Source organism: Symsagittifera roscoffensis, chromosome 6 (assembly GCF_963678635.1).
Source record: "Symsagittifera roscoffensis chromosome 6, txSymRosc1.1, whole genome shotgun sequence".
Taxonomy (NCBI): Eukaryota; Metazoa; Xenacoelomorpha; order Acoela; family Convolutidae; genus Symsagittifera; species Symsagittifera roscoffensis.
Window position 1 is genome coordinate 57,627,986 of NC_087067.1, and position 21,174 is coordinate 57,649,159.

The following is a 21,174-nucleotide window of genomic DNA, read 5'->3' on the forward strand; positions in this document are numbered from 1 at the left end:
CGCCGAGAGACCTAGACTGCAGCAATTGATTTCAGATTTAACTTCGATAAGAATGAAAGCTAATGAGAGTGTAGTCGATTATATCACGAGCTGAAGAGTTAGATGAAGTACGAGCAGTATAATTTAGATGAAGTAGACGAGGGTTTAAGTGGAAAGATGTTTGTGTCAATCATTCTTAAAGGCCTACCAAAAGAGTTCAATACGTTTTGTACCTTGGTTAAGTTTAGCAAAGATGATAAGAGTTTGAACGAAATTAAGAAAGATTTGCTTAACTTTGAAAGTGATCATAGAAATGAGAAGGAGGAGACTGAACATTCGTTTATTTCGAGAATAAAAACATGTTTTAGGTGCAATAAGACAGGACACATAGCAGCTCATTGTAGATCTAAGATAGTGAATAAGGTTAACCAGTCATCTAGTGATAGACCTCCTGTGAAATGTTTCAGGTGCTTAGAAATAGGACACATAGCTAGGGATTGTAAGAAGGAATTTGAGAGAAAATGCGTGAAAGACCAGCTGTTAGCTGAAACTAATGAAACTCATTTTAGCTTTTACAACTCGGCTGAGAGAGTCGGCGGGAACCTAGTTATAGATTCAGGCGCAACATGCAGTATGATAAAGGATAAGAATTTATTTGTTGAGCTTGACCAGAGTTTTAGCGAAACTGTTGAAAACGCTAACAAAACAGAGTCTAAGGTTTTAGGTAAAGGAAGAGTTGAATTTTTTGTGAAAGATTGTCGAGAAAATTCGAAAAAAATTTCAATGAGTGATTGTTTCTATGTACCAGAAAACTCAGAAAATTCAGTGTCAGTTTCAAAACTTGTTAGAGGAGGAGCTAAAGTAGTTTTTGGAGAAAAGTCATGTATTGAGCAGGGAAATGGGACTGTTTATCCACTTAGTGAGCGATGTAATCTTTTCATTTGGAAAATAACAGGATTTGGAAATCACAAAAAATTAAGTGTTGAAAAAATGCAAAACAATTCTTCTGAGTTCAGAGTCATTAAGACTTATTTTTGCAGAGAAACAGAAGAGAAGAATTTTAATGAGCAAAAGGAGAACTTGATAAAAGACGATGATATAAGGAAAGAAGTTAAGCTGAAAAATGAACCCATCCAAAATCTATAACGTCATTAAATGAACGAGGTAAGGAGGAGTCGAGAAACTTAAGCGAGGTTGAGAAATTTCAGAGTATTGACATGAAGTTAGGTTCAAAGCTAAGGGAGCGTAAGAAGTTTGAAAGCAGAGCAGGCAAATTAATACGGATAATTGACATAGTACGGAAAAACAGTAATATTGCTCTTAACAAACTTCGTATGGGACATGGTAAAACTGAACCTCCAGACTAGTGTAGGCTATGATTTAGTACTTATTTTGAAAGGAGGAGTGTTAAGTTTCGGAGAAATGACCTCTCACTTTATAGAGAAGTCATTTCCCACTTTTTGGTTCAAAAAAAGAACATGATTGGATATCGCACGATGTCACGCGATATCGCGCGATGTCATATCACGAGATCAGATCTCAACAGGCAGTTAACTTTCCATATATATAGAAGTTGATTTACTACTCTTTTATCGCTCTCTAATTAAACTGTTAATTATACCCAGTTTTGCTGCCAACCTGTGAAAACATTTACAACACTTTTAGCCAGATCCAACTTTGAAAGCTCATTATGCAAACTACCAAGTTTCAGCAACACAAAGACTAAGCCTCGCATTGCTTTCTCCAGGTCCGAGAAGTTCTCGAAACTTCCGATTGACTTTGGAAACATCTCAATTTTCTCATTCAGCTCAAAGTCGATTATCTTCAACACTCCGTTCCTTTTGTAGTTCTTCAAAGCGTAGCCTATCAGCTGCTGCATTAATACATAGTTATCTCCTTCATAAGTTAGCTGTGGGTCGTTACCCTCTCTCAACTTGCCCAAATTTGAGTTAGATAGATATCCGTGACCTCCACAAGTTTCACGACATGTCTGGATGACATTTTGCGCACATGACGTAACTTATGTCTTCCTATCAAGAAAAGCAAAGCGCCTCAGAGAACGGTGTTAGTTATAAACAAGGAAAAAACTAAAAACTTACCAATGCAAATAATTTCTGATTCCAAATCAAAGAAAGCCGCTATTAAAATCAAAGTAAGCTACTGAATCCATTCCAAGTTCGTTTATACCACCAAAATGCAGTAGACCAGAACAACAAGCAGATTTCCTCAGACTGCAGAAGAGGAAAACCGAAACAAATTTAGACTCAAATAAATCATTGCAAGTTTCGGTCGAGATACAAGGAAAGAAAGGGTGATTTTCAGCTGCTGAAACATCTGGGCTGCAAAACTTGATAAGTTTTTGTTTATTTTCTATCTCATGTTAGTCTGGGTAAATTTTAAACGCCATTTAAGCCAAATGATTAGTAATCTTAAAATTTTATCATTAGTTTGCCTTACTTCTTAAAAACAATTTTCAGAGCGGCATAATTCGCCACGCATAGAATATTCGCAGTTTGCTTTCAGCATCATATTTAACCTTTTAGTTGAATTTTCATTTACTCTAAGATTAGCAGCTTAAATTCAGCATCAACTACATCTATAACGATCATATTAAATTGAACTTATAGAAAATAGGGTGACATGCTTCTGGGAGGAGTTTTTCGCTCGTTGTTTGGCACGGCGTTGAACAGTTTTGTTTTTTTTTTTTGCTGGAGACAGAATTGATCTCCAGTATGGCTGCTATGTTCCAACACCTGTAGTTGTAGTTGGGGGCACTCCACACTGTGATTAGGGTGTCATCGAATATGTACTTGTAGCCTTCTTGTACCAGCTGATGGGCACGACAGATGAGTTTGAGGAGCGTTTATGTGACGGTGTTGTGTACTTCAGGGTACAAAATGGGTCCTGCACTGCTGACTTGGGGTACACTCGTTTGTTGAATACCTTGCACAGCACCATTAGCTTGTGAGACAAGGTTAGCTTGCGGTAACCCATGAATCGCTGGCTGCTCGTTAACATTGCTGGTCATCACATTTAGTATCTTAGAACAGTCGGCAGTCGGGTTTTCACTCGCAATCGGCTGCTGGTTCTGGACAGCTTGTTGCGTTGCAAGACTGCTTGTTGATACTACTTTGGGCAAATGAGCGTAATCATAGTTGATTTTCTCGTAGTTATCATCCTGATCTTCATATACACTAGCTTGAGTGCAATGAAACGGCCGGTGGTGCGATCCATCGTTTTCCTGCTTCACCAAAACAGGCATTGTTTCACTCCAACTTTCGCAGAATTCCGTGCTGGGTGCTGCCATTTTGAGTCCACTTGGTGTCAAAATACGAGCCCCTTGTCGGCTGCTATTAGGAGAAACATTAGACACCGGGCAAATCGAAGGAGGAGGCATCGGGAATGTTCCCCCATTTTGCGGCCCCTGATGATTCGGGTTGATTTGGGCACTTGATGAGGGTGGTTGGTTCGCGAAATGAGAAGTTAACGCATTCATCTGATTTGGGACTGTTTCGTGGAAATATCGCCCAGAAGATGGATCTTGAGTCAGAACCACAGTTTGACATTGAGCTCCGTTATTTGGGGGAGAAATCATAAATGCCTGTTGGGTCTTCGCCATCACACCGGGCGACCCTCCGTTGGGATTCTGGATCCCATTTAGATGGTGCGGGTTCACGAAATTAGGGTTAACGTGCAAATTGGGGTGCTGGGCAAAGGGTATTCTGCCGTCTTGGTTTTGATGAAGCATGAAAAAATTGGAAGGGTTGACAATTCCCATATGATTGGGTTTTCCTGAGGGATCTACAACACCATTGTGAGGCATGACAGGGACGAATTCGTTCGGACGTTTCTTGGGTGCATTTTTGGAGTTGCGCACTTTCGCCTGTTTGCGGTTGTTCTTATTGCGCTGGCTGGGCATGTCTGGAAGCGCGAGAACCGGCATCACGTTCTAAACCAGATGCAAATTTAGAAATCCATGTTAATTAGCTAATTGAAATAACGGATATGTTCAGGGCAAGTTCAAATTACTTTAAGCTTAGCTTTCAACTGTAGAATCTTGATTGTTAGATCGGTAATTCATGATGAAAATGGTCGAAAATTGCAAAATTTGACTTTAGCGTTAACCGACTGTATGAACTTGTAGCAATGAAGTTCAGTGATAGATAAGCTTAGTTTGAGAGCAAACAATCGTAATCGGATTTTGCACCTTGAATTTGACCTCTAGGGCGAAGAATTGGAAAAGCGCTAAAAATCTGGAACCCCCCCCTGATTGGGAACCACTGGTAATATCCTTATGAAAAATAGTGGGTGACTAATAGAGATGATTTTAGCCGTGCATGCAAATTTCCAGACCCCTTGGGGGACGAGTGATAATGATTTCCGAAAATGCAATTAGAACTACCCAATTCACAGGAAAGGGAAAAAGTTAGGAAGAACTAAAATAAAGTCATGCAAGGGGTCATTTGTCAAATACGATTGGGAGCTGATTTTGTAGTTGAACCCAATGTTTGCTCAGTATGTCCTGATTAACTAAGTGGCACCCCGATGTTTAATTAAAGCTGACCTAATGGTTGATTCAGCTGATAAGTCCTGAGTGGCAGCTAGTTAAGTGAATGTTAATAGCGATAGTGAACAGTACGCCTCTGACCGAACTGAAAGTAAATAAAGATAACGATACGCGATTAAGGTACAACCACCGAACTGGTCAGAACAATTGATACTGAGATAGAGTATAGTTGGTTCTCAGTTAGTTAGAGAGAACAGTGATAACTACGATTGAGAGTAGTTGGTTCTCGGTCAGAGATAGAGAACAGTGATAACTACTAAGGGTAGTTGGTTCTCGGTCAGAGAAGAGAACAATTATTGCTAGTGAGCGAGTTGCGCTGGAACCCGTGTTTAGTACCGGGTTGAGACAGCTGTCCGAGCGAGTTGCGCTGGAACCAGAGTTTAGTACCGGGTTGAACTAGTTGTGTCGCTGCTCTGCTAGAGTAGGCGAGTTTTGAATCGAGTCAACCGAAAATTGACGAGTGATTGAACGGAACGGGACGCGGGCTTCAATATAGAAGTTGCTAAATAGTAGGTAGCTCATTAAGGGCACTGTAAATTGTTTTATTTCCTTTGCGATTGAGAATTTACTTATTGTGCCCACGATTTGCTGAACTAGCTAGAAGCGCAAGAGGAGAGCCGAAAAGAGCCTAAATTAAGGGGGGAGTTGCGTAATCCTTTGATCGGCCGATTTAGTCTGACCACCAACATAACCCTTTAAGCAAATAAGTCAGATTTTTGAGAATTCCAGATTTTCAAATAACTAAGAACATTTGACTATACTGAGAACCCTATTCTTTTGAAAACTTTTGTCATATGCTTATAATTTCAGCTGAACTGATGAAAATTAAAATTTAAACCAAAATAAAATACTAAATTTGAGAAATTTATCTCTACTGCTGTAACTGTAGAATTGGTGATTCTACTGTATTACATGCTACAAAAACCTGAGTGTAAAATTGGTAATTCATGATGAAAATGGTTGAAAATTGCACAAAAATTGATTTCAGCGTTAACCAACTGTATGAACTTGTAGCAATGAAGTTCAGTGATAGATAAGCTTAGTTTGAGAGCAAACAATCGTAATCGGATTTTGCACCTTGAATTTGACCTCTAGGGCGAAGAATTGGAAAAGCGCTAAAAATCTGGAACCCCCCCCACCCCTGATTGGGAACCACTGGTTATATCCTTATGAAAATTAGTGGGTGACTAATAGAGATGATTTTAGCCGTGCATGCAAATTTCCAGACCCCTTGGGGGACGAGTGATAATGATTTCCGAAAATGCAATTAGAACTACCCAATTCACAGGAAAGGGAAAAAGTTAGGAAGAACTAAAATAAAGTCATGCAAGGGGTCATTTGTCAAATACGATTGTGAGCTGATTTTGTAGTTGAACCCAATGTTTGCTCAGTATGTCCTGATTAACTAAGTGGCACCCCGATGTTTAATTAAAGCTGACCTAATGGTTGATTCAGCTGATAAGTCCTGAGTGGCAGCTAGTTAAGTGAATGTTAATAGCGATAGTGAACAGTACGCCTCTGACCGAACTGAAAGTAAATAAAGATAACGATACGCGATTAAGGTACAACCACCGAACTGGTCAGAACAATTGATACTGAGATAGAGTATAGTTGGTTCTCAGTTAGTTAGAGAGAACAGTGATAACTACGATTGAGAGTAGTTGGTTCTCGGTCAGAGTTAGAGAACAGTGATAACTACTAAGGGTAGTTGGTTCTCAATCAGAGAAGAGAACAATTATTGCTAGTGAGCGAGTTGCGCTGGAACCCGAGTTTAGTACCGGGTTGAGACAGCTGTCCGAGCGAGTTGCGCTGGAACCAGAGTTTAGTACCGGGTTGAACTAGTTGTGTCGCTGCTCTGCTAGAGTAGACGAGTTTTGAATCGAGTCAACCGAAAATTGACGAGTGATTGAACGGAACGGGACGCAGGCTTCAATATAGAAGTTGCTAAATAGTAGTTAGCTCATTAAGGGCACTGTAAATTGTTTTATTTCCTTTGCGATTGAGAATTTACTTATTGTGCCCACGATTTGCTGAACTAGCTAGAAGCGCAAGAAGAGAGCCGAAAAGAGCCTAAATTAAGGGGGAAGTTGCGTAATCCTTTGATCGGCCGATTTAGTCTGACCACCAACATAACCCTTTAAGCAAATAAGTCAGATTTTTGAGAATTCCAGATTTTCAAATAACTAAGAACAATTGACTAAACTGAGAACCCTATTCTTTCGAAAACTTTTGTCATATGCTTATAATTTCAGCTGAACTGATGAAAATAAAATAAAATTTGTACCAAAATGAAATACTAAATTTGAGAAATTCATCTCTACTGCTGTAACAAACCACACATGTCAACATCTAAACCGCAGTATATTTTCATTCGAACTTAGGTCGATTACCAAAGGGAACTTATCAATTCAATGCACGAAATGTAGTTTATGCAGCATTTTTGAATCGTGATTTTCAACTCTTCCTTTCGAAATATTTGGACCAATGATTTTGGATATTGTTGTAAAGCAGTCTTCAGCCGCGCATTGAGCTAACTTGTTGTCGATTGACAAGCCGCAAAACAAGCCATCTAAGAACATTTCTAAGGTCCGTTTGGTGTACATTTTACCTAAATTTGTGAACAGAGCTGCCAAAACCTTGTAGCACGTAGTGAACAGTTTCGGATGATGTGTGAAATGCTTGTAGTTGAACACTTTGGCAAATAAAATCGTGATTGAGTTGTCTATCTTAGCCTTGAGGTCATTTACTGATGATATTTCTCCAAGTAGGAGCACAAAACCGTCAGTGATTTCCCAAGGCTGACCTGGCCTCTTGAATGAATGTGACATGCACCCCCCCAGTATCGGGTCTTTTGTCACATACCTAAATACAAAAACTTTTCGAGCAAAAACTAATCATCGAAAGAGGCTCTTTTGATTAAAACTTTTATTATAAACCATACAAAATCTCAACCAAAAGAACATGTTCAAAGCTTACAAAAAATGCTCATTAATTTGAAAAGTCAAGCCACGGAACCTATAAAACATGAGTCTAAAATATTGACAATGCGCAGTACCTTTGAATGGATTTTACGGGGATGCAATTGGTTGATATTATTTACCTTTGCCCGTTTAGAACTGCCCTTTTTCATTTTGGGGGCGAGTGAACCACATGAGTACATGACTTGGTTCTCATGGAGACTCGGGTCATTGTCATGCACTTGCTTCACAACCGAATAGCTTGTAGGACCTGAAACAAATAAAAACGCCTGCTTAGAACAATGAACAGCCTGCTTCGGGAATCACACAGTAACAACACTAAATCCTATAAAGCTGGTCCTATAATACTGTTTTTTTTGCACTTCAAAAAAGGAAGCCTACAGAACTTCAACATTTGTCGTGGCAACTTTTAACTAGAATTTTTTAGAATTGGGGTCATCAGAATGGAAAACGCACCTTTTTCACGCCCGTCGTTTAGAATCGAATTTTCCTCTTGACTGGCAACTTGTCCGAGTCCTTTTTTCATTTCTGCCATCACACCTTCAACCCAGTCAGGATAAACGGAACGGAACTTTTTCAACGCGATAGCTGAGCCCTCTCGTACAGATGGAATATTGACGTTCAAGTTGTGGTAGAAATTGTCTGCGATTTCATCTGCAGAGCTCATGCACTCGTCTGGAAAGGCTTCGACGAAGAAATCGGTCGCTACGCAGGCTGAATCTCTGACCGGCCAGCTATAGTACAAAAAAAGAAATGCTCAAAGAAATACAAGTCCTCGTTTTAGCAACGAGCATATTTGTCAAAACAGATGCAATAATACATATTTTCTAAATCCGGTTCGGTTAACACACATAATCCAGATAAAAATATCATATAGATTTTTTGAATTAACTCTATCAGAAATCGTTCATACTTTCAAACGTTGACATAGACCTGGAAAAGGTGTAACATTAAATTTTACCTGTCGTCATCGAAACAAATTAGCAGCAGCTCCAGCAAAGTGTTCACGTGGCCAACCAACACATCCTTGTCAATCTTAGTGACCAACTCTGTCACACACGCACACACAGCCTCCCTGGCCGCGTGATTCTCCGCTTCTGATTGGCTGACATAGAACTTGATGACGTCATTTATGTGTTCACAGACCACTTTACGACCGGTGTGTTCGAAAACTAGACGCCATGTTTCCTGAGAGTAGAGACGGACTCCCTCTGCTATGTAGTAGCGATTGAGACACATCGGAGGCAAAAGGGCCGGGAGCAAGTTATACAAGTTGTCGCGAGTAAGAGCTGAGAAAGGAACCCAAGTTCTAGTTTATAAAGGTAAATTAACCGTAATTATCGGAAATTACAAGTCAACAAAGAATAACGAACTGCCATAAATTTCGGTATTTAAAAGTAGAATTCAATGTCATAAAATACGAAAAATGAAAACAATGAAAGTCAACTTTAAAATGGCGCCTGAACAGTTTGAACTTTGTTTCAATCTTTCAATTTTCATCTTTTTTCACACACTGTTCTTCGTTCACCAGAAAACTCATTAGTTATGACCTTGGTTTTTTCTCACTAAGAACTCTAGCGAGAACATCCCTCTTCTCGCTTTGTAGTGAATGAAAACTCTAGCTTTCCATTCGGGTCCGTGGCAGGAACAAACGGAACTGGGAACGGAAACGGCGACACAGCGGGCCTAACTGATAGAATGGCGAACATGGCTGTGACAGGCGGTGGAGATAGACGCCAAAGAACCGAATGCAAATAATGATGGAGAAGGGCGGAGCGAGAAGATATTGGAGCAGGAACAAGTTCTATCGATATTGGAGCGACTAAATTGTAGTTTTTTTTCGAGAGTAACACGAATATAACCTTTTTGAATCGATTGAAAATGTTTTCATATCGTTTCTTGTCCAAAAAAATTTGGGAAATTTGGATTTTTTTGCTTAAAAATAAAAAGCAAAAAAACTGCATTTTTTTCCCTTTTTTGTGTTGATTTCAAGAAAAACTGTTTACCACAACCTACTGACCCAAACAACACTCGAAAATTCTCTATAGATTTAACTCAATTTTGAATAGATTTTTTTTGCCCTTAAAAGATACAAATTAGCCCCAACCAACATTTTTTGAAACTACAGACTAAGTAATAGCTGCTCCGACCCTCTCTTTCTTGAAAAATTTTTTTAAGGCAACCTCATCTAAACCAATCTAAAACCAAAAATTTCCAGTTGAAATCGAGCATTGAGCTCACAAAAAGGCTTTCAAAAGCATTATCTTCCAAAAAACTACTGTGCAAGTAGCAAGATCTGTCTTCTAGCTGCGCCTTGTTATACTTTTCAACGTTTTTGATTTGTTTTTGTTTCGCAGTGATTAAAAACTAAACGTTACTAAAAAAATTGTGGGATTAAGATTTTTTTTATCTTAGGTCGCATATATGAATGTTTCTAACCTTTTACAATACCTAATACTATCTGTGGGGATTTTGGTGACTAATAAAAGTCCACATCCGCAAAATGTTTGATAACTGCTTTTTGGTTTTTTTTCTATTGCTAAAACACCAAAGTAGGAGTTAGGACAAGTGCGATTTTGGGAACCAAGTTCGGTCTAAAATATCATTCAATTGATTTTAGAGAAAAACAAATTACCTTAAATTGAAATTTTTTTCAAGAGTAACACGAATATAACCTTTTTGAATCGATTGAAAATGTTTTCATATTGTTTCTTGTCCAAAAAAAGTCGGGTGGATTTTTTTTGCTTAAAAATAAAAAGCAAAAAACTGCATTTTTTTTCTATTTTTTTTTGTGTTGATTTCAAGAAAAACAGTTTACCAAAACCTACTGGCCCTAACAATACTCGAAGGTTATTTAGAGATTAAACTCCACTGAATTGATGCACTTTGAAGCACTGTTTTGAAAAACTAGGGTTAACCTCAAAAATTACCAAAAACCCCAAAAATTACCAAAAATTACCAATTTTGAATAGGTTTTTTTGCCCTTAAAAGATACAAATTAGCCCCAATCAATATTCCTTTGCAGTTGATTGTTGTTGTTGCCTTATATTGATTTTGATCGCTTGACTTTGTGCCTCCAAAAGCTTTAGTTGTGCTACAAGCTGTCTACAATTGATCATACTACTTTGGAAATAGGTGCGTTTTTGAAAAAAAAATTGGGTTTAAGCCCAATTCCATATTTTTGGCCAAAAAATAAAAATAAATTCATTTTTATGACAAACTATGATTTTTCGGATGCTATTGGACATACTTTGAGAATTGTGAGCATCATTTGAAGTATTTTACTTTATTTTGGGTATGGGTGCGTTTTTGGAAAAAAATGGGTTTAAGCCAAATTCCAGGTTTTTGGCCTTAAAATGAGCATAATTTTGTTGTTTTGGCAAACTCTTGCTTCTCTGATGCTATTAGACCTTTTTTCGATATTCTGGGATAGACTTCCGCTGTTTTATACTAAATTGGGTCTAGGTGCGTTTTTGGAAAAAAATTGGGTTTAAGCCAAATTCAATGTTTTTGGCCTTAAAATGAGCTTAATTTTGTTGTTTTGGCAAACTCTTGCTTTTCTGATGCTATTAGACCTTTTTTCGATGTTCTGGGATAGGTTTCCGCTGTTTTATACTAAATTGGGTCTAAGTGCGTTTTCGTAATTAAGAGCACTTTTTTGCCAAAAAATTGGTTCAATTTCGATTTTCTAGACCCAAATTAGTTTTTTGGGTGTTACTTGCTTTTTTACAGTCCCAGACACTTTTTTAGGCTTTTCTATCGTTTTTTCGTCGATTGCTAGGTCAAGGTGCGTTTTTGGAAACTAAGGTGCGTTTTTGTCCAACCATTTCGAGATTAAACAGAGCATTAACTTTTCAGATAAAGAATATACTGCGTTATTAAATTTTGTTCATTCTCATACGATTCCCGATTTAGAAATACATTAACCTTTAGAGAATGAATACGAATCTATATAGAATAACTCAAAGAAAGCAGAAGATTTCAGCACAATATCCTCAAAACACGGTTAGAAAAAAAAACTATTTCTTATCAGCTTGTCAGGAAATTGATGACTCGGTCTCATTGGATGAAGAGTGTGTTTATGGAGGTATCATTGGGATTGGAAACTCCAAATTAGACTACTTTTTGAGTGTTTCTAAAATACTAAGATTACATGCAGTTCTTCATGATGCGTCAGGTTATATGAAGGCACGTTACGAGACAGGAAAAGGGTACTGCTATGCATTACCGTTTCCAGACTTTTTAAATTGTTGCTTTTTCGGGCACGTGACAGGACTAGTTTACTGTTTGTACATTAAAACATTTTACCCTAAAATCTATCGTGAAGTTAAGTTGTAAGGATATGAGTTCAATCGTTGTTGTAGATGTTGAGTTATTCACAAATGGAGTGGTGAAAGAAATTGGGATTTAAAAAAATGGAGCAGCTATTGGTTTGTCATTTCTCCAACCTTATATTATGAACTTTTTATCCGATAAAGAAAAGAGACAAGGTGCTTGGTTGACAAACAATGTCCACAACATCGAATGGAACTCAGGAGAGATTCCTTATCATCACTTACAGGAAACGTTGGATATAGTGACAAACTCTGATTCGATCAATTTTTTTACGAACCCCAATGGATCAACAAACAACTATTACGTTCGCATAATATCAGACTGTGTTGGGTGGAATGCACAAAAAGCACCTGCTGATAGCAAATTTTTTTTCAAAAGGTATCGAGAAGTGTAAGCTCTTGGAATCAATATTCAACAGAAAATTCTACGATATTGCAGACTACTGTTATCCAAAAATGATTGATGTTTTGATTGATCCTTTGAAATTGTGTAAAATGCTCATTAATTTGAAAAGTCAAGCCACGGAACCTATAAAACATGAGTCTAAAATATTGACAATGCGCAGTACCTTTGAATGGATTTTACGGGGATGCAATTGGTTGATATTATTTACCTTTGCCCGTTTAGAACTGCCCTTTTTCATTTTGGGGGCGAGTGAACCACATGAGTACATGACTTGGTTCTCATGGAGACTCGGGTCATTGTCATGCACTTGCTTCACAACCGAATAGCTTGTAGGACCTGAAACAAATAAAAACGCCTGCTTAGAACAATGAACAGCCTGCTTCGGGAATCACACAGTAACAACACTAAATCCTATAAAGCTGGTCCTATAATACTGTTTTTTTTGCACTTCAAAAAAGGAAGCCTACAGAACTTCAACATTTGTCGTGGCAACTTTTAACTAGAATTTTTTAGAATTGGGGTCATCAGAATGGAAAACGCACCTTTTTCACGCCCGTCGTTTAGAATCGAATTTTCCTCTTGACTGGCAACTTGTCCGAGTCCTTTTTTCATTTCTGCCATCACACCTTCAACCCAGTCAGGATAAACGGAACGGAACTTTTTCAACGCGATAGCTGCGCCCTCTCGTACAGATGGAATATTGACGTTCAAGTTGTGATAGAAATTGTCTGCGATTTCATCTGCAGAGCTCATGCACTCGTCTGGAAAGGCTTCGACGAAGAAATCGGTCGCTACGCAGGCTGAATCTCTGACCGGCCAGCTATAGTACAAAAAAAGAAATGCTCAAAGAAATACAAGTCCTCGTTTTAGCAACGAGCATATTTGTCAAAAACAGATGCAATAATACATATTTTCTAAATCCGGTTCGGTTAACACACATAATCCAGATAAAAATATCATATAGATTTTTTGAATTAACTCTATCAGAAATCGTTCATACTTTCAAACGTTGACATAGACCTGGAAAACGTGTAACATTAAATTTTACCTGTCGTCATCGAAACAAATTAGCAGCAGCTCCAGCAAAGTGTTCACGTGGCCAACCAACACATCCTTGTCAATCTTAGTGACCAACTCTGTCACACACGCACACACAGCCTCCCTGGCCGCGTGATTCTCCGCTTCTGATTGGCTGACATAGAACTTGATGACGTCATTTATGTGTTCACAGACCACTTTACGACCGGTGTGTTCGAAAACTAGACGCCATGTTTCCTGAGAGTAGAGACTGACTCCCTCTGCTATGTAGTAGCGATTGAGACACATCGGAGGCAAAAGGGCCGGGAGCAAGTTATACAAGTTGTCGCGAGTATGAGCTGAGAAAGGAACCCAAGTTCTAGTTTTTAAAGGTAAATTAACCGTAATTATCGGAAATTACAAGTCAACAAAGAATAACGAACTGCCATAAATTTCGGTATTTAAAAGTAGAATTCAATGTCATAAAATACGAAAAATGAAAACAATGAAAGTCAACTTTAAAATGGCGCCTGAACAGTTTGAACTTTGTTTCAATCTTTCAATTTTCATCTTTTTTCACACACTGTTCTTCGTTCACCAGAAAACTCATTAGTTATGACCTTGGTTTTTTCTCACTAAGAACTCTAGCGAGAACATCCCTCTTCTCGCTTTGTAGTGAATGAAAACTCTAGCTTTCCATTCGGGTCCGTGGCAGGAACAAACGGAACTGGGAACGGAAACGGCGACACAGCGGGCCTAACTGATAGAATGGCGAACATGGCTGTGACAGGGGGTGGAGATAGACGCCAAAGAACCGAATGCAAATAATGATGGAGAAGGGCAGAGCGAGAAGATATTGGAGCAGGAACAAGTTCTATCGATATTGGAGCGACTAAATTGTAGTTTTTTTTCGAGAGTAACACGAATATAACCTTTTTGAATCGATTGAAAATGTTTTCATATCGTTTCTTGTCCAAAAAAATTCGGGAATTTTGGATTTTTTTGCTTAAAAATAAAAAGCAAAAAAACTGCATTTTTTCCCCTTTTTTGTGTTGATTTCAAGAAAAACGGTTTACCACAACCTACTGACCCAAACAACACTCGAAAATTCTCTATAGATTTAACTCAATTTTGAATAGATTTTTTTTGCCCTAAAAAGATACAAATTAGCCCCAACCAACATTTTTTGAAACTACAGACTAAGTAATAGCTGCTCCGACCCTCTCTTTCTTGAAAAATTTTTTTTAAGGCAACCTCATCTAAACCAATCTAAATTCAAAAATTTCCAGTTGAAATCGAGCATTGAGCTCACAAAAAGGCTTTCAAAAGCATTATCTTCCAAAAAACTACTGTGCAAGTAGCAAGATCTGTCTTCTAGCTGCGCCTTGTTATACTTTTCAACGTTTTTGATTTTTTTTTGTTTCGCAGTGATTAAAAACTAAACGTTACTAAAAAAATTGTGGGATTAAGATTTTTTTTTATCTTAGGTCGCATATATGAATGTTTCTAACCTTTTACAATACCTAATACTATCTGTGGGGATTTTGGTGACTAATAAAAGTCCACATCCGCAAAATGTTTGATAACTGCTTTTTGGTTTTTTTTCTATTGCTAAAACACCAAAGTAGGAGTTAGACCGAACTTGGTTCCCAAAATCGCACTTGTCCTAAAATATCATTCAATTGATTTTAGAGAAAAACAAATTACCTTAAATTGAAATTTTTTTCAAGAGTAACACGAATATAACCTTTTTGAATCGATTGAAAATGTTTTCATATTGTTTCTTGTCCAAAAAAAGTCGGGTGGATTTTTTTTGCTTAAAAATAAAAAGCAAAAAACTGCATTTTTTTTCTATTTTTTTTGTGTTGATTTCAAGAAAAACAGTTTACCAAAACCTACTGGCCCTAACAATACTCGAAGGTTATTTAGAGATTAAACTCCACTGAATTGATGCACTTTGAAGCACTGTTTTGAAAAACTAGGGTTAACCCCAAAAATTACCAAAAACCCCAAAAATTACCAATTTTGAATAGGTTTTTTTGCCCTTAAAAGATACAAATTAGCCCCAATCAATATTCCATTGCAGTTGATTGTTGTTGTTGCCTTATATTGATTTTGATCGCTTGACTTTGTGCCTCCAAAAGCTTTAGTTGTGCTACAAGCTGTCTACAATTGATCATACTACTTTGGAAATAGGTGCGTTTTTGAAAAAAAAAATGGGTTTAAGCCCAATTCCATATTTTTGGCCAAAAAATAAAACTAAATTCATTTTTATGACAAACTATGATTTTTCGGATGCTATTGGACATACTTTGAGAATTGTGAGCATCATTTGAAGTATTTTACTTTATTTTGGGTATGGGTGCGTTTTTGGAAAAAAATGGGTTTAACCCAAATTCCAGGTTTTTGGCCTTAAAATGAGCATAATTTTGTTGTTTTGGCAAACTCTTGCTTCTCTGATGCTATTAGACCTTTTTTCGATATTCTGGGATAGACTTCCGCTGTTTTATACTAAATTGGGTCTAGGTGCGTTTTTGGAAAAAAATTGGGTTTAAGCCAAATTCAATGTTTTTGGCCTTAAAATGAGCTTAATTTTGTTGTTTTGGCAAACTCTTGCTTTTCTGATGCTATTAGACCTTTTTTCGATGTTCTGGGATAGGTTTCCGCTGTTTTATACTAAATTGGGTCTAAGTGCGTTTTCGTAATTAAGAGCACTTTTTTGCCAAAAAATTGGTTCAATTTCGATTTTCTAGACCCAAATTAGTTTTTTGGGTGTTACTTGCTTTTTTACAGTCCCAGACACTTTTTTTAGGCTTTTCTATCGTTTTTTCGTCGATTGCTAGGTCAAGGTGCGTTTTTGGAAACTAAGGTGCGTTTTTGTCCAACCATTTCGAGATTAAACAGAGCATTAACTTTTCAGATAAAGAATATACTGCGTTATTAAATTTTGTTCATTCTCATACGATTCCCGATTTAGAAATACATTAACCTTTAGAGAATGAATACGAATCTATATAGAATAACTCAAAGAAAGCAGAAGATTTCAGCACAATATCCTCAAAACACGGTTAGAAAAAAAAAACTATTTCTTATCAGCTTGTCAGGAAATTGATGACTCGGTCTCATTGGATGAAGAGTGTGTTTATGGAGGTATCATTGGGATTGGAAACTCCAAATTAGACTACTTTTTGAGTGTTTCTAAAATACTAAGATTACATGCAGTTCTTCATGATGCGTCAGGTTATATGAAGGCACGTTACGAGACAGGAAAAGGGTACTGCTATGCATTACCGTTTCCAGACTTTTTAAATTGTTGCTTTTTCGGGCACGTGACAGGACTAGTTTACTGTTTGTACATTAAAACATTTTACCCTAAAATCTATCGTGAAGTTAAGTTGTAAGGATATGAGTTCAATCGTTGTTGTAGATGTTGAGTTATTCACAAATGGAGTGGTTAAAGAAATTGGGATTTACAAAAATGGAGCAGCTATTGGTTTGTCATTTCTCCAACCTTATATTATGAACTTTTTATCCGATAAAGAAAAGAGACAAGGTGCTTGGTTGACAAACAATGTCCACAACATCGAATGGAACTCAGGAGAGATTCCTTATCATCACTTACAGGAAACGTTGGATATAGTGACAAACTCTGATTCGATCAATTTTTTTACGAACCCCAATGGATCAACAAACAACTATTACGTTCGCATAATATCAGACTGTGTTGGGTGGAATGCACAAAAAGCACCTGCTGATAGCAAATTTTTTTTCAAAAGGTATCGAGAAGTGTAAGCTCTTGGAGTCAATATTCAACAGAAAATTCTACGATATTGCAGACTACGGTTATCCAAAAATGATTGATGTTTTGATTGATCCTTCGAAATTGTGTAAATGTGACTCCTACTTGGAAAAACATGCCAAAGTCAACACTCATTGTGCACAGAAAAAAGCTTTCTTTATGGGGACATGGTTACAGAAGCATGTAGAGGATAATTGGTTCAAACTCAATCTTTTTTAATGATTCAAGTTTGTATTTGTTTTGATCATCATTATTCATTTTTTTCAAAAATTATTGATTTATTAGTGGAACAAATGACGGATTCAACTGATGCGATCACTGCATCTACATTAGTTTTCGATGAACAAAATGGTGAAAGAATTCCTAGGACAATATGTTCTCAGGAATGTTCTCTCTCTTTTTTGTTCTTTTCTTTTCAAGTTATAGTGATTCTAATTCTTGTTTTGACAAATGTATTTCGAATTATTCTGGCTAACACATGTGAGGAATCATCTGTTTGGGTAGCAATTTTATCAAGTTGTGTCGGTTACGTTTTACCATCTCCCCGTCCAGGATAAATTCCACCTTCAAAACTATAACACGAGCGCTGGGGTCATGCGCGTCGTTGTGAAACTAACTACGGCGTAGTCAAATTAACAACGCTGCGGCGGCGGCGGCGGCGGTTTTAAGTTAACAACGGAGGTTCCGGTAATTTTCAACTTAGCGTAGGATTGCCTAATCATTTCAGAATTAAATGTTTTCATTATTAGTCTAGAAAAAATGAATAAAATTATTTCAAGTAAGGAAAGAGTTTTCATGGCTTTAATTGGTCCTAGTGGTTCTGGGAAGAGTGTTTTAATCTACAATATGTTAAAAAATGGAACATTTTCTCCTCCTTTTGGAAAAATATTATATTTTTATCAGTACTATCAACCTCTTTATGATAAAATGCGAGAAGAAATTTCAGACTTGGAATTTATCATATGTATTGACTTGTATTGATTTGATGGAACAAATTATCTTCTAATTTTTGACGATTCCAGTGAAGAATTATTTAAATCGAAAGAATTTGACAAGCTGGCAACAGCAGGAAGACATAGAAAACTTAATTGTATTTATATCAAACACAATCTTTTCCATAATACACCTACAGGTCGCGATGCAGAGCTTCAAAACACTCATCTAGTCTTATTCAAATCTCCTCGAGATGTAAATCAAATTAGTGCTCTGGCTAGACAGTTAGGATTAGGTAAAGAGTTAGTTAAGTGGTATCATGAGGCGACAGCTGAAAGCTATGGTCATTTAATGATTGACTTATGTCCAAGAACTCCTGATTCGATAAGATACTGTACAGAGTGTACTTCATTCCCTTCAAAATTTTTTCTACCGAGCAGTAAGACTCGGATAACAGATATCAATGATAAATCAACAGAACTATTTTACTCTGAAGCTTATTCAAGAATTCAACCCATCTCTACAAAAAATTGTCCTCCAAAATTGTTCCAAAGAACTTCTCAGACTTCTTTGTGAGTGTGCTGTCAATTTGGTCAAGGGAAACTTCGGAAACATTAAAAAGAAGGACATCAAGAAATTTGCAGGAGTTTTAAAGAGAATCATTTCAAAAAAGACCTCCCAAAAAGAAAAAAAAATTCTTTTGGCATCACCTAAAGGGTTACAGCTGAGCAACCTATTGACACGTATAACCATTGAAAAATTCCAATCACAAGTTGAGTGAATGGGAAAAGAAACCCATAAGTTTGTTCTTATACCCTTTTTTCTATGGGATCAATTTAACTCTCATCAAAAAGCAGGAGAGAGCACATATTCATTTCCAGACGACGGTTTTTTTCAAACAACACTGAAACCGAATCAGATAAAAAAACCAATAAAAGAAATTGAGAAGCTTCCAAGGGAAATATTGTCGGGAAAAACTGAAGAGGTGAAGCAAAAACTATTATCATTTATTGGGAGCGATCATAACAAGAAAAAAAATTTTAAACGCTCTCTTTGAATCTCCACAAATCAAAATTTCAGCGAATTTGACAATAATTGTAGATAATGTTGATACGCAAATAAACGTAGCCACATTCATCAACTCGATACGCGGAAAAAAAGCTCGGATATCTGATTTACACTACGTTATTCTTAAAGCCATCAGTTTAACTACTTCATTAGTGAATAATCCACATGTCGAACAACAACAGGGTTCCTGGCTTCCCTACTCTTTCTGAGAAGCTGAAACTGACAAAACTGTACAGGAAAAGTGAGGCATCCTATGGTTCAGTTCATAATTTAGCTCGGTTAAGTAAAATACCAATAAGAAAGGTTAGGTTGTTTCTGGAAGGAAAAAGTGCTTATACCCAGTTTAAACAAATGAAAAGAAAACATCCTCGTCTTCCGGTTCAATGCAGATATAAAAACGAAATTTGGTGTATGGATTTAGCTCAAGTAGATAAACTTGCTGAATTCAACTCCGGTGTAAAATATCTGATGATTATAGTTGATTCGTTCAAGGTTTGTAAGAGTGGGTACAATGCGAAACAAAAACACTGAGAGTGCAAAAGCTTGCTTTATTAGTCTATGTTCTCAGAAAAATGACCTTACTTTTTCGAAAAAACTATGGATTGATAGTGGTAAAGAGTTTTTGGCAGATTTTAAAAACTTTTGCGAAGATGCTGGAATAACAGTATATCACATTCATACAGAGAAAAAGGCTCTTTACGCGGAAAGATATATTCAATCCCTCAAAAATATAATGTATAGATATATGGAAGATAAGGATACTTTAAAGTACGTTCCAGCTATCCCAAACTTTGCCAAAACCCTCAACTCTAGATTAAACACGACTACTGGACTGGCTCCGGAAAAAGTGGAAAACAAACACTTTTTACAGGTTCTTTACAATGGGAAAAATCAAAAAGCTTAAAATACAGAAACCTAAATTTGAATTGGGTGACAAAGTAAGACTAGCATATGATGATTTTTCTTTCCGCAAAGGGTACAAGCCTCAGTTTACCGACAGAATTTACACAGTGGAAAAAAATAAGTACAGATCGTCCAATCGTAACATTTAAAATAAAGGACTCGGAGAACAAAATTCTGGACGGTCGTTATTACGAACAAGAGTTGCAAAAAGTAAACATTCGACAATGAGTAGTTATATCGTAGAGTTGGTCTCTTCAGCCTCGTTCAACGTGTATCCCGATAATTCGCTAGCGTCGTTTACAAACTTTTTACCGGATCAACTTGAATTTGAAGGGGAATGGGAAGTGGCCTTACTAGAAATTTCTTATCCAGCCGTGTATAACAACGTGAGCAATGGAACGTTTTGGTACAGAAATGCAGATGATTGGTCCAAAAGTAAAGTATTTGGGAAATCTTTTGATTACGGAAAAATTAAAGAATTCCATATAGAACCTGGATTCTATTCATCTGTGGACGAAATTTTGATTTCCATGAATTCTGTTTTGAAAAAGTTAATAAAAATCAATCAAAATAATTTGAAATGGGAACTAAACCCAATTTCCCGCAAATTACAAATCAAGTTACCAAATCGATCATGCGGAATTTATTTTGGAAGCAGCGATCTACGGACAACCACGGGTTTTGATTCAGACTTCTATGATTATCCTGAATCTCAAAATGCTCCTTATCCAATTGACATACAAAGAATTCACTCAGTTTTGGTTTACACGGACATTGTCGAATACTCTGTGCTCGGAGACACTAAAGTTCCAATACTGAGATATTTTCCGTTCGAACAGAAGATTTCAAGAGAAAGTTTATCTGTTACTAAAACGACTAATTACTACAGCTTTGATATTTTGCAATTCCGAAAACTTTTACGTAACTCATTTCACTCAATTAAAATTGAGCTTCGCGCACCCACAGGAGAATTAATACCTTTCATCTCGAATGGTTGCCCCAGGGTTACGCTACTAATTCGGAAACAGTAATTCAAATTCATTTAATTCTTTTTCTTTCACAAAAAATGGATGCACGGACTTCATTACCATATTTTAAAGGAGTACCACGACAGAGAGGTCGTGGATTGAGATCGTTGGCTGGGACAGTGGTTAGTACCGCTTTCCCAATTTTGAAAAAATATTATGTTC

General features: G+C 37.0%; 1 pseudogene; it reads right to left on the minus strand.

Moving 5' to 3' along the window:
• Window positions 1–1,858, minus strand: part of LOC134848845 (uncharacterized) — a 16,809-nt pseudogene extending 14,951 nt beyond the window's left edge.
• Between the last annotated feature and the right edge of the window lie 19,316 nt (window positions 1,859–21,174).